Below are 12,267 nucleotides of genomic sequence, written 5' to 3' on the forward strand. Positions count from 1 at the left end.
CAACTGTTCTTCAATGTCTTAAAACAGATTGTTTTAGCGGGGACATAATAGCAATGTTCCAGTATTTAAGAGGCTGCCACAAGGAGGAAGGGGTCAATTTATTTTCCAAAGCACCAGAAGGCAATACAAGAAACAATGGATGGAAACTGACCAAAGAGAGAAGCAACCTGGAATTAAGGAGAAACTTCCTAACAGCGAGGGCAATTAACCAGTGGAACAGCCTGCCTTCAGACGTTGTGGGTGCTTCAGCACTTGAGGTTTTTAAGAAGAGATTGGACATCCACTGAAATATCTGAAATGATACAGAGTCTCCTGCTTGAGCAGTGAGCTGGACTAGAAGACCTGCAAGGTCCCTTCCAGCTCTATTCTGATTGATTGATTATTCAGTACAGAGAATTTACTAGCTGGCTTTGAGAACTTGGGATGGGCAGAGTATAGTTGGATTACATAGAGGTGAATTTTGGAAAAAGGAATTCTTGCTGGGAGAGATAAAAGAAGGATCGGGGAGGAGAGACATGAAATTATGCCCACAATTTTCCTACAATGGGGACCTTTTGTTTCATTATTTCTATATGAAAAAAATATTTTCTTGTGAGGATGAAAGATCTTGTTAAGCTTAAGGAAAGGACTCCACTACATAAAAGGCCCAGGAACTGCTGAGTCTTTATTTTTTTACTAGCGTTATTATTGGGTGCTTCTTACTTTATTACCTGGGTACTTGGATTATTATTTTACTTTATTACTTGGGCACTTAGATTATTACTTGGGTGCTTCAGGAAGGCTATTGACTCACCCAGAGCTGAATTATGAGTCTATTTCCACTTTTAATTGAAAAAGCTTTATGGAACCCAAGTTTTGCATCACTTGGGTTTCAATGCAATTAATGTAACATTTTTAGTATGCTTACTTTACATGCATGCCTATGGATGGGGCACATGGGCAAAAATTGCATAAGTTGGAGTTTATGTCAGTTAGGTCTTACGTAACCTTACAAAGAAACAAAAAGCAATCAAATTTTTGCATGGCCCATGCAAGAAAGGCTCACGTTTTGTTAATGAAGGATTGGTAACAGTCTGTCATTATGATTCAGTTTTCAAGGTTTCCACTCAGTCTTTCAGTCTAGCAGAAGGTGGGTGCAAATTTCCTTCAGTTTTAAAGAGAACAAGCTGTTGATAAGAGTTGATGAAATGCTTGCCAGACACATCAAAATGATGATTGTTAGTACTGTATGTGTGTGCATGTATGCGCATGTGTATTGCTTCCATTATACAAAAATGGAAATAAATCCCTGATGATTTCTGGCAAACTGAAAGGACCAGAAACCCTGGCAAAAAATAATGTAATAATAAGGAATGCAAAAAAAAAAGAAAAGAAAAAAGAAGAAAGAAAGAAAGAAAGAAAGAAAGAACAACAACAACAACAACAACAACAACAACAACAACAACAACTGAGAAGTACTTTTGAATTGAGCTTGCTCCCCTTGCTATGGATGAGAGCCAAAGGGGATTGACTGATTCACCCTCATGATATCAGATGTTCATTGTAAGAGCTCCAGGCTAATGAGATTAGATTGATGATGCTGGGATGAGAATTTAGGGTGTTCTGACTGTTATAGGCTGGTATAGGCTGGAGATTCTGACTGCTAAACAGAAGCATCCTGGGTTGATGGTGCTGTATGAGGTGGTAATTGAATGTGTGTATATATGGAGGGCCTATACCTTGGACATGGGGGTATACCCTTGGGGGATCTGTACTCTTGGACATGGATCAGTTTGAACAGGGGTAAGGGGTGAAATCCCAGTGATAATAGGTATGGGAGGATATAGGGATGGGAAACTACTCACAACGACTGTGCCAGAGAAGTATTGTTCCTGTGGCACATTCCAATCCCTGAAACTTGTTCCCAAGCCCCAAATGGCAGACCTTTAATGGCTTGTTGTCGGCTGTTGCTGCTGCTACTGAATGCCAGTGCAATCTCTAATAAGGCCATTGTCATTCATGACTTGATTGTGGAAGGCTGACATGGCATATATTCCAAGAACTATCTGGGAGGTGGGTAGTTTTCCCTTTTCTGAGATATGCCCAGCTGTTTCTGAATGTGACACCAATCAAGACCACAGGGTATGGTCAGTGAAATGGTGGTGGTTATCTAAAATTTATGGAAGGCATCTAGGCACACTGCTCCTTAGATTGATGGGTATGAGACCCTATTTGTTGGGTTAGACTCCAAGAGGAATCCGATGAGACTGTTTATATTATATCAATCTCCCTGCTGTGTAATGACCTTTCTGTATGAGCTTCCTGACTGCATGGTCAGGGTGGTAATGGAGTCTTATGAACTTGAGGGACTTCAACTTACCTTCCTTGGGGGAAGTATCTGAATCAGTTGGGAGTTCATGGCCACCCTGATATTCATGTACCTATCCCAAATAATCCAGGGATTAAAGTATAATAGTGATCATACACCTGGCTTGATTTTTCTGGCAGAAAATGGGGGGGGATACTGATTTCTCCTCTGTCATAGTCAGATCACTTCCAGGGGAGCCTATTAAATTGGCCCACCCCAGATGATTGATGAGCCTGACTGGGTTACAGAGGAAGCTTGGAGTTGCCCTTGAAGGTTTGCTACATGGTCTGGCAGAAGTCTTGATAGCTGCCTGGAATGAGAGAGTGACTGTGACTTTGAACCAGATTGTATCTGAGTGGTCTATCTGTGCCCATGGATCCCAAAACCCATGGTATGCAGAAGAGCTAAGGGAGTTAAAGAAGGCTAGGAGGTGCCTTAAGTGCCTCTGGTATATGGCAAAGAGTGAAGGTAATCAAACACAAGCTAGAGCTGTGATTAGAGCTACCTCATGGCTGTAAGAGTGGCAAAACATATTTATTTCTCCATTATTATATCCCCAGATAGTCATCCAGCAACCTGGTTAACTTGCTCTGCATAACCTGGATTCTCCTTGAAGGAAGTAATTCTGAGGTCTATCTTCAAGGCTGTTATGAGTAATATGTTGTGCATCTTGTGGATAACGTTGATTGGTTTCATTCTGTTTTGAACTCCAGCCTTGGTGCAGGGCCAGTGGAGGTTATGGGGATTGAGTCTTGCGTGGTTATCTGGTTGAGTTGAGCCCACTGAACCTGATGATATGGACAGCGTTCTTATAGCTGTTAATTCAGTCACTTTTGTGTTAGATCTATGCCCCTCCTGGTTAGTCAAGGCTGCCTAGGAGATGACATGTGATTGGGTCTGGCCAGTGGTTAACTCATTTTTGAGGAAGGGGTGTTCTGCTGGCTCTTAAGGTGGTACAGTATGTGCTTTTTCAAATCAAATCAAAATCAAATCCTATTAAGGAAAATATATTCAAAGTAGAAATTCAGCTACAGAAGTTGTTGAGCCATTAAATGACAAAGGAAGGAAAGGGAAAGAGATTGCAGAGAAACTAGATCATGCTTTTACATCTGTCTTTCCTTCAGAAGATATAAGGAAATACCTGAGTCTGTACTGATTTTCTCTGGGAGCGAATTTAAATTGCCAAAGTGAGATAACAATAGAAGATATTAAGAGACTCCACAGTTGCAAATCAAAATCTCCTGATGATATTCACTCAAATGTGAAATTGTGATCCTCTAGCAAAAACATGTAACTTGCCCCCCCCCCCAAAAAAAAAAGTTTCAGGGCCAATGTGACACCAGTTTGCCTTAAATGAATGACCAGTGGAGATCTCAGAAATTATAAACTTGTCAGGTTAACATGTGCCCCAGACAAATTGGTAGAAATAGTTCTAAAGGAAAAAAAGATATTGGACACACAAACTTCACTGAAAGAAAATCATCATAGATTCTTTAAAGGGAAATTCTATCTGACCATCTTCTATATCCTTTATTGGATATATAACAATTTTAAAAAATTGTTCCTCATCGTTAGATTTTAGTAAACTTAATATTTCTTAAAAGAAACCTCAAAATAAACAACAAGGACAGGAACAAAGACAGACTTATGTTACTGAAATCCACTTGATTGATTACATTTCAAAGATACAGCAGCTTCTGCTTGATTCATGTGATGGGGACACTTATTTAAAAAGTCCTGTATTGAGCACCTGCAGTGGGGGATGAAAACATTCTGAGAAGTAAAGCTAGTTCTGTGTCCTACTGAAATTTAAGGTAGGCAAGTAGGCTAGTCCTGAGTTTGCATCATCTTATCTAGCTTTGACCCTAGCCAGTTTTAAAATTTTCCTCTATGTTTTGTGATATGTACTTACCTTTGAACTGGCCACACCAGCAGCTAAACTATCAGGAAATTGCTCTAGAGTTGACAACTCAGTGGTTTGGAGCCATATGAGTATGAAATGATTAATAGCCATGGGGTTTGGGGAGCAAAGTATGATTTGAGGTTGGTACCATGTTTTGATATATGTAGCATATCATGGAGGAATGAACTTACCTCTTGGGAAATCTAAACTGCAGAAAATGTGTGTGGCTATAGAAAAAGAAGGTGTTGAAATAAGACTACTTTCTACTCCTTGTGTTAGAATTCTTTTTTAACAAAATATATTCTGATGAGTTACTCGGACTGGTTCCCTAAGTAATTTCATGCTTCACTTTTCACACCAGCATATCATTTCTGACTTATTTTCCATGGTAAATTTGAGAAAACCAATACAGGATTCTTCTATAGTTTGTACTGTTGGGAAAAAAACAACAACTGAAACTTTGGCTGACTGTACTAAAGAGAAAAAAAATGCACCTGAGTAGTTAGAGTGATAATTTGCTTAGGGAGAAAGGAAGAGATTGGGTGAGCAGAAAAGTAGACATCTGGAAATAAATATGCTTAGAAGTAAAATCTGAATGAGCATATGGGATAAACCTGTAGAACATTATATTTAGTTTTGTACTCCCAATGATTTTAGCATTCAGTCATATTATAGTGAGGAAATGGATCTTGGATTAATAGCGTTCATTTTGTTAGATGATATCATGTCATCCTTTTGACGACGTGTTGAGGTAATTTTGTTCTTTCTGCTTCAGATGATAGGATTCAAATCAGCTTCTTCAAATGGCAGGAAAATGAAGTCTTTGACTAAAAAAATATGAAGAATTTCCTGACCATACAAGTTGTGTGCCACCAGTAAATTATCTTTTAAGGGTTTTGGACATTAGCTGGCTAATTATATCTAGAATACATACATACTATAACGGTGAATTTTCTGCATCATTAGGAAGTGAACATATTGACTTTGAGATTTTTTTACAATTCAATAAAGGAACTAATTTCCTTCTCATGCAACATGCAGAGAACTTATGTATATCTAGATGCATGTGTTCAAGTACAAAAGTGGAATTTTCATTGCTTAGAGCAGAGGTAGGCAACCTCGGCTCTTTTATGACTCATGGACTTCAACTCCCAGAATTCCTGAGCCAGCATGGCTCAGCTTGGAAACTCTTCCTTTCCCCTCAGCATAGCTGACTCAGGAATTCTGGGAGTTGAAGTCCACGAGTCATAAAAGAGCCGAGGTTGCCTACCCCTGGCTTAGAGTCAGCTATGACTGAAGAGGCCTACAACCCGAATGAATGAATGAATGAATGAATGAATGAATGAATAAAGTAAGAGTGAAATAGTGCCTTCATTTGTTGAAAAGAGCATGTATCAGAATACTTGCAATCAACAAGGTGCTCAAGGATGTAATAGTATTTGTTCACTCTAAAGAACTCATAAGAAGGAAAAGCTAAACAGTGATTGGGCTTTCACTGCTATTCTGAAGCTCATTCTATTTTGTAACAAATTACGTACAAAAGCCTTCTATGAATGCACTCCTGAGGTTTAACCTGTACCATACCTATGTGGAAGATCTTAGCATGCTCTTGGGAAAAAAATGTAGCTACAAGGAAGTCAGCCAGCTTGATTATATAAAAAGCAAGAGATAGGAAGTCCCAGTCTCCTTGCAGATCAAAGCTGTATTACCTCAAGTTGCTATTGTTTCTAAGAGAGGAGGAATACAGGTATCTATATAAGACATAGAAACTAGTGTGGGCAATTTGTCACCCTAGATTCACATTTCAATTTAAAAAAAGGTTCCAGGGTCATGCTATTAAAGGCTGGCAGGAAAACAGCAATTTTCAGTAGTAAAGGCTTCCATTCTTTTAAGCAATCAAAGTCATAAATCAGACACATATGAATCTTTTAGGAGGCCAAATACACATACCTTCTATAATCTACCCCAAACCATTCAAAACAAAGAAATAAAAAAGCAGACTTATCCAATGACATCATTGCATCACTGGCCACCCATCCCAAATGAAAAAAATTAAGGGTAGCTTTTGGATGAAAAAGATAATCCATTTCTGTTTTCGGATTGAGTCAATGTATGGAGATATTTATTTTTTTGATTTCTTCTATCTATTTATCAGAATAATTTAGACTGGGATTGTCTATAAGTACTGTAAAATAAATGAATGAATTTTCTGGTGGTAACTTGGCACATTGTGAAGCATGACATTGTGAATTTGAAAAGTGTTTTTGCTGCATTTATATGTGTGACCTCTACTTGAAAAGAAACTAAAATAAGATCTTGAGAGACCTATGCCTTTCTAAATGGAGCTCTGCTGCAAGAATCTAGTATCATCTGAACTGATATAAAGATGGAAATATTCATTTTTATTATAGGGCAAGCATACTATTGTATATCCTGTAACATTGTTTGACAGTGTTTGAAGAAGACTGTAGAATTTAAGGGGAAGTCTGCCATAGTTTCTCAAAATCTCAGTAATGACAATGAATCCTTGAATTCCCTTCATCCATACAGCAATCTTGACAGATTTCTATGTACCAAGGAAAATAAGTAGGTGTGGAATGTTGCAAGTACACCAGACAGTCAAAGAAGAAAAAAGGGCATTGGAAGACTATCTGAGAAACAGTGAACAAGATGCACTGAAGCTAATATACCATGAAGGGCTACTGAGAGAGACTAAACTGGCTTACAAAAAAGTCTAAATGAAGAACAGAAAAGAGACATTGGAAGGCAAAGTATTACATGGTCAGTATAAAAAAAATTGGAGGCAAAACAGATAACAACAAGACCTGGCAATGGCTCAAAGCAGGAAAGTTGAAGAAAGAGGCAAAAGGGTGAATTGTGGCAGCATACCACAAAGCCTTAAGAACAAATGCATATAAAACCAGCACTGAGAAGAAAACAAGAGAGAGCAAATGCCATCTCCTCAAAGAAGCTGAAGAAATAGTAGATTACCTAGTTAGCTGCTGCAAGAAGATCACACACTGACTGCAAACAGTGGCATGACAATGGTGCATTGGAATATCTGCAAGATATTGCTTGCAAGCAAGAACTGGTGTGGCCACAAAATAGATGAAGTAATAAGTGCTCTGGGATTTTAGAATTCAAATAGACAAGCATCTGCCACATAACATCCCAGACTTAACAACTGTTGATAAGAGAGTTACGGTCTTGGATAGTGGACATTTCAATACTTGAACATAGCCGAATAGAACAGACAGAACAGAAGAAAATCACAAAATGGAAAGATCTGAAAATAGAAGAGGAACCACTGTGGCAAAAGAAAGCAAAGATAGTATCAATAGTAATATGAGCCTTGGATGCAATCCAAAACGTGTAATGCCCCATCAGTCAATTGCAAAAGGCAGCTTTACTTGGAACATCTTACATCCTTCAATGATACCTTTAACACCATCAAACAATTTTGCCTGTCCAACGTTTTTGGAGGTACTGGACAGGTGGATAAAAATGCCAGATCTAAACATCTGGCTCAATATGCAATGCACAAAAACAAAACAAAAATAAATAAATAAATCCTGGCCTGCTTTTGTTATGTTAAAGTAATCTTCCCTAATTTGATACTCTTCAGATGAAATCAGCATGGCCAGTGGGAAGGATGGAGTTTATAAGCCAAAATTTGTAATAATGCCGCTTGGGGTGTGTGTGAAAGCCCTAATAAGCAGGCATATACATAGAATGAAGGCTACTGCTAAGCTTGTAAGCTGCCCTGAGTCTTCGGAGAAGGGCGGGATATAAATGGAATTAAAATAAAAATAAAATAAAAATAAAATGATAGGAAAGGATCTGGTAGTAGAAATTTGTTAGTTATTTCTGGGATATTGTGTAACTACAACACGGCTATTGTGATAGGTGTAGCTTATGCCAAGTATTGATTTTCTAGAAGGCAAACTGGTGAATGTGCCCCTAACACTGTTCTAGCTCCATGGGTTGATCTTTATTATACGCTTTACTTCTATGTTTTTGTGGGTAAGCAGACAGAGTTCCAGGGATGTGGTGGCTCAGTGGGTTAGGATGCTGAGCTTGACGATCAGAAGATCGGCAGTTTGGCGGGTTGAATCCTGAGTGCCGCGTAGCAGAGTGAGCGCCTGTTACTCATCCCAGCTTCTGCCAACCTAGCAGTTCGAAAGCATGTAAAAATGCAAGTAGAAAAATAGGGACCACTACAATGGGAAGGTAACAGCATTCCGTGCGCCTTTGGCGTCTAGTCATGCCGGCCACATGACCACGGAGACGTCCTCGGACAAGCTCTGGCTCTTCGGCTTTGAAACAGAGATGAGCACTGGCCCCTAGAGTCGGAAACAACTAGCACGTGGGGGAACCTTTACCTTTACCTTTTAGACAGAGTTCCAAAGAAAGCATTCATCTATAAGTAGTTCCCATTTCTGTTTTAAAAGACTCCCTAAGAGTCTGTGGGATCTTTTGAGAAAGAAACAAAGATGAAACTGAAAGTTTGATCCCTGATTGTAGAATGCTTTCTCTGCCTTTTACTGTCTTGTCCTATAAGAAACAAATTTCCAGGGTAGCAGGAAGGCTGGTTAGAGGTTTGGGATCATACTGGTACCCACTCTTATATAGTACAAGGCATGACATAGAAATTGTTGTTGTTGATGATGATGATTCTTTCAGGCAAGGAGGTGTTTTGCAAGATGAAGAAGGCTTGAAGGAAGAAATGTCCTTTTTCTCATTTTTCTAATCTGAGATTTGTGAATTGTGTAGCGAGGAAGATTATAGTAGATCTTACATAGCTTGAAGTTATAATGGAAGGGAAAAAGAAAAAGCATAGCTCATGGTCATTATAGAAAAGTAAATACAGGGCAGTCATACTTGGACATGATTTGAAAACTACACTGTAGCTTAGATTCAAAGTTTCAGAGCTGGAAAAGGAATATGGGAAGACATTGGGGGCATTTTGAGCGACAGATTATCCTCCAAAAGTTTCCTGGAGCTTTTTGCCTGGAAAAATGAAAAGTTTTAAATCATTGTTACCGTAGTTTCCAGCGTATAAGACTACTTTTTAACCCATGAAAATCTTCTCAAAAGTCAGGGGTCGTCTTATACGCCGGGTGCTGAAAATTTAGGGACAGGGCTGGCTGGAAAACCTGGAGCGGATCTCCCATTTAGTCTGCGCAGGGAAAGCGGGACCAATTGGAGAAGAAGCTGCAGTCTGTGATTTTTTACAGGCTGGGGTCTGGGCGTCTTTTCTTCTAAAGTTGAAGAGCAGCTGTAGTATATCCCAACTTGAAAGGCAGGTGGGGAAGGCAGCAGCAAAGAGCAGCGGCTTAGCTCTAAGGACACATTTGACCCAGGAACTGGGCGGGCTGGCTGGAAAACCTGGAGCGGATCTCCCATTTGGTCTTTTTTTTTTAAATCCCATTTATATCCTGCCCTTCTCCGAAGACTCAGGGTGGCTTACAATTTAAAGCACAAATCAATGTGCTTAGCAATAGCCTTCATTCTATGTATATGCCTGTTTATTAGGGCTTTCACCCCCCCAAGCGGCATTATTACAAAGTCAGCTTATTGCCCCCAACAATCTGGGTCCTCATTTTACCTACCTTGGAAGGATGGAAAGCTGAGTCAACCTTAAGCCTGGTGGGATGTGAACCTGCAGCTTGTGTTACTTAAGGCTCTGCGCAGGGAAAGCTTTAGAGTGAATTAGGAAAAGTGAAAAAGTGAATTAGGAAAATAGGGAATGGTTGATGGAATCAGGGGCTGCCACAAAGAAGAGGCAGTCAAGCTATTCTCCAAAGCACCTGAAAGCAGGATAAGAAGTAATGGATGGAAACTAATCAAGGAGAGAAGCAACCTAGAACTAAGGAGAAACTTCCTGACAGTTAGAACAATTAACCAGTGGAACAACCTGCCTCCAGAAGTGGTGAATGCTCCAACACTGGAAGTTTTTAAGAAGAGACTGGACAGCCATTTGTCTGAAATGGTATAGGGTTTCCTGCCTTAGCAGGGGGTTGGACTAGATGACCTCCAAGGTCCCCTCCAACTTCTTCTTCTTCTTCTTCTTCTTCTTCTTCTTCTTCTTCTTCTTCTTCTTCTTCTTCTTCTTCTTCTTCTTCTTCTTCTTCTTCTTATTATTATTATTATTATTATTATTATTATTATTATTATTATTATTATTATTATTATTATTATTATTATTATTATTATTATTATTATTATTATTATTATTTAATCCACTTGCACTGTTTTATGTTTACATGTTTGATGACAAACAGCCTTATGTTTATAAGTGACAGTTTTCCTACTAAGCACCTGCATGTCATAAGCATTTGAATTAAAATTACCATATTAAAATCAAATCTGATGTTTTTTAATTTTTATTTGGTGTGCGTTGGAAGAGGGGTAGTCTTATACGGCGAGTATAGCCCAAACCCTATAATTTAACAGGAAATGTAGGGGGTCGTCTTATACGCCCAGTCGTCTTATACGCCGGAAAATACGGTATATAATCTTACCAGTTGGTTGCACTGATCAGTGCCAGAAAACCTCATCTTTTGGCATTAATTGATGGACTTCTGATGGATGGATTATAATTGCTTTGTACTGGATTGCTTGCAGTGTAATTCCATCAGAGAAGAAAAATGTCATAATCAAATATGTGTATTTGTTTATTTATTTATGCATTTATATGGCTAACCACTCAAAGTAAGCATACAAAAAAACAATTCTCCCATAACTAATTAATATGAAACAGCATATCCCATTAAAAGATACTAAACTATAAAATGTTGAACAGAAATGAGAAGTTCTACAGACTCATGGAGACTCAGTTAAAGCTGACCGCAAAGCCTAAGTAAAGAGGCAGATCTAAACCACTTTCCTAAAGACCTGTATGATTGAGACAAAAGTATGATCAGGGAAAGGTCACTCCAAATGCAAGGGGGTTACCACAGAAAAGATATGAGATGACATTGTTTCAATGAAATACCCTTTCTGTCCCTTTCTCTGTGGGGAGGGCAGACCCTTTGGGAGCAGGCAGTCCCTAGTCATTGAAACTTTCTGGGAGCCTATGCAGCCCACAAAGTAGAAATATTATATGTAATGAGAAGTATGTTGGAGCTCGCACATCATGAAAGAATATTGGATAGACACAACCAGGGCTTTTTTTGTCATAGAACGCTCAGAACGGAGTTCCGGCACCTTTTTGGGATGGAACCTTGTAGGGTAGGCAAGGCGGGTTGTATGACATGTGTGAGTTCCGGCACCTTTTTGTTTTACAAAAAAAGCACTGGACACAACAAAATATTAAGCAATAGGTCTGGGCCTTGGTATTAGGCGGGATAACTAATACCATTAATACTACTATAGGTTTCATTTTGTGGATCAGATATTCTCAGGAACTTAATTCCCTCCAGAGAGGAAATTTATAGGGAAGAGATATATCTGCTAAAAGTGAGAAAAGGATCACAAACGTTGTAGCTATTTCATTTCTGCATAAGTAGGATGCTTGGGCAATTTGTAGGAGTATGTCTTGTCCGTTTCTTACAGGTACTTTTCAAAGAAATATTACACATAAACCTCTTTATTTCTTTCACCAACTAAGAAGAGCAAACTATAAGAAACTGAGAGCATAATTTTAGGCTTGGGAGGAGTTTTGCATTTCTTAATCAGCTCTTATTTCTTTCTCTGGTTATTCAAAGATAATTTTGCCTGAAGAGTCATACCTTTATTATTTGTTTACTGTATAACTGCTGAATCTTCTTCCCCATTTATGAAGCCTGCTGCCCTTTCTCAAGATTTTGGGATCTTACTTCTTACATTCTACGTTTTGCTGTGCATGCTGACAACATTAAATTAATTAATAAATCAGATATTAATTGAATCATTGGATAATTAGCAATAGATTTTAGATGTACTAACTTTATATTTATTTTTAGCCTACCTTCTGTTTTAAAACACCATTGCAATTGTAAAGAAGGGTGGGCTTATGATGATCTGCTCCCACAAC

Source organism: Vipera berus (genome assembly GCF_964194415.1).
Source record: "Vipera berus genome assembly, chromosome: 3".
NCBI classification, from domain to species: Eukaryota; Metazoa; Chordata; class Lepidosauria; order Squamata; family Viperidae; genus Vipera; species Vipera berus.